The sequence below is a fragment of the Mandrillus leucophaeus genome, unplaced genomic scaffold (genome assembly GCF_000951045.1).
Source record: "Mandrillus leucophaeus isolate KB7577 unplaced genomic scaffold, Mleu.le_1.0 Scaffold672, whole genome shotgun sequence".
Lineage (NCBI taxonomy): Eukaryota > Metazoa > Chordata > Mammalia > Primates > Cercopithecidae > Mandrillus > Mandrillus leucophaeus.
This window is the reverse complement of record NW_012107275.1, coordinates 272,763-275,649: the sequence shown is the minus strand read 5'-3', so window position 1 is coordinate 275,649 and position 2,887 is coordinate 272,763.

Here is a 2,887-nt window from a genome sequence, read left to right as displayed (position 1 = left end):
CTGTAGTCCCAGCTGCTCGGGAGGCTGAGGCAGGAGAATGGCGTAAACCCGGGAGGCGGAGCTTGCAGTGAGCTGAGATCCGGCCACTGCACTCCAGTCTGGATGACTGAGCCAGACTTCGTCTCAAAAACAACAACAACAAAAAAAATTAGCTTTTAATATTACTCCTTGTTGCATTACTAATATAACCTAGGAATAACGGGTGGGTATAGGGTCAGGTGCTGAAGGGACATCGTGAGAAGTGACCTAGAAGGCAAGAGGTGAGCCTTCTGTCACGCCCACGTAAGGGCCGCGTGAGGGCTCCTTGGTCAGGTGGTAACGCCAGTGTCTGGGAAGGCACCCGTTACTTAGCAGACCGGGAAAGGGAGTCTCCTTTGCTTGGAGGAGTCAGGGAACACTCTGCTCCAGCAGCTTCTTGTGGGAGGCTGGATATCACCCAGGCCCGCAGTCATCCGGAGGCCGAAACCCCTCCCTGTGGTGCTGTGCTTCAACGGTCACGCTCCTTGTCCACTTTCATGCTCCTCCCGTACTCCTGGTTCCTTTTTGAAGTGCGTAGTAGATAGCGGTAGAAGAAATAGTGAAAGTCTTAAAGTCTTTGATCTTTCTTGTAAGTGCAGAGAAGAAAACGCTGAGGTATGCTGCCTTCGCTCTGCTTCTGATACCTAAAACGGAAGGGCCCCCTGTCCCATGATCACGTGACTTGCTTCACCTTGTCAATCACTTAGAAGATTCACCCTCCTTACCCTGCCCCCTTGTCTTGTATCCATTAAATATCAGCGCCCCCAGCCGTTCGGGCCATTACCGGTCTCCGTGTCTTGATGGCAGTGGTTCCCTGGGCCCAGCTGCTTTCTCTTTATCGCTGTCTTGTGTCTTTATTTATTACAATCTCTCGTCTCCGCACACGGGGAGAACGCCCGCTAAGCCCCGCAGGGCTGGACCCTACGGTCCCGGACCCTGTGCTCCCAGCCCCAGGGGACAGAGTCTGAGGGTCGCAGAGGTCAGGATGCACCTCGAACTCCACCCAGAAGCCCTGCCTGGCCTTCCCGCTGGCATCGGTGGCCCTGCTAAGCTCCTGTACACAGCGCTCCAGGCTCCGAGCACTGATCCTTGTGGCCTTGAGGGGCTGCCAGGGAGAGGCCTGCGTCTAAGTTCAGAGGGACCCAGGGCCCCGCAGACCCCACAACTCTTCAGGGCCCCGCAGACTCCACCACAGCCCCCCGGGGCCCTGCAGACCCCACCACAACCGCCGAGAGTCCTACAGACTCCACCACAGCCCCCCAGGGCCCTGCAGACCCCACCACAGCCCCCCGGGGTCCTGCAGACCCCACCACACCCCCCCCAACCGAGGGCAGCTGCCCCAGGCCGCCCCCCCCCAACAATCTGGCCACCCTGGCCCAGCCCCGCACCCCTGCGTCTGGTCACCCTGCCCTGAGCCCTGTGCCCCTGCATGTGGCCACTCTGGCCTGCTCCTGCACCCTCATCGGGTCACGGAGGTCGCCACGTGCCAGGAGGACACACAGAGGGGTTTGCAGGTTCTCCTTCCTGTGGCCATTCAGGCGCCTGGGGGCTCCCCTGGTAGGGGGTCGCCCTGACCCCAGTGGACCCCCAGCTGCCTTCCTGGGTGAGGCTGTGCCCTCGGCTCTGGTGCCTGTGGAGGGGCCTACCTGCTTGAGGTGCACAACAGCCCCCGCCTTCTCCATCGTCGGGCTCCACTGGGTCTCCGAGAGTATCCAAGTGCTCCCTGTCTCCCACGTCGTACTTCTCATCTGGCTGTGGGGGCAGCGGTGAGGGGCCTGGCCAAGGCTGCCTGCCCTTCCCAGAGGCCGCCCCAGCCCACCTCCACCTCCCACCTGGAAGCAAATCAAGATGTGGGTGACCCGTGGCTGGCAGCCCACGCCCTGCGCCTTGTCCCACTCCTGCGTCAGCACTGACAGCGGCAAGTCCCCAGGACTGCTCTGGCTCTCGTGCACCAGGAAGCTGCCTGGACGCCCCTTCTGCAGCAGCAGTTTCTCAGCCTCCTTGCCAGACAAGCTCCCCTGGTACTACCTGGCACAGGCAAAGGGGAGCTCAGGTGAGGCTGGAGGCCACGGCCTGGCCAGGTGAGGGGAGAGACCCACACAGATGGGGCAGAAGGCTCAGTGAGACATACGCAGACCTTGGGGTCCAGGCAGCGCCCCCACCCAGGCCCCAGAGCTGCTCTGCCCACCTTTCTGGCCCTTGCCCACCCAGGAGCCTGCAGGAGGCAGGCGGGCACTGCAGGGGTGGGCGGCCACCAGGTGGCAGCCTGGTCCTCAGCAAGGAGGGGCCGGGCGGCCTCCCTAGACCAGGCCTCCTTCCCTGTAGATGCAGGACCCTGCAGTGGGGAAACCGAGGCTGGAGGAACCGGCTCAGCCCAGGGCAACAGCCAGGAGGGCAGGGATGGGGCCAGGGCAGGCACTGGCTTCCCTGAGTCACCCTGGACTCCAGTGCCTGAGACCTGAAGGAAGGAGGCCTGGGGGAGGCAGGTGCAGGACCCTGCACTCTCTGCTTTGCTGCAGCCGTGCCCTGAACCAGTGCTTAGCAGACGCCATCCCTCAGGATGCAGGCACGTGCACTCACACACATGCACACTCACACACGAACACACACAAACACATGCATAAACACACACACAAACACACGAACACGTGAACACACGACACACGCACACACATGAACACATGAGCACACATAAACACACGCGTACCCAAACACACATGAACACACGAACACACGACCACACACATGAACACACATGACACACGAACATGCACACATGCACACGTGTGTGCACCCGAACATACGCACACATATGAACACACACGAACACACACAAACACATGAACACACGAACACACACATGCGGGCT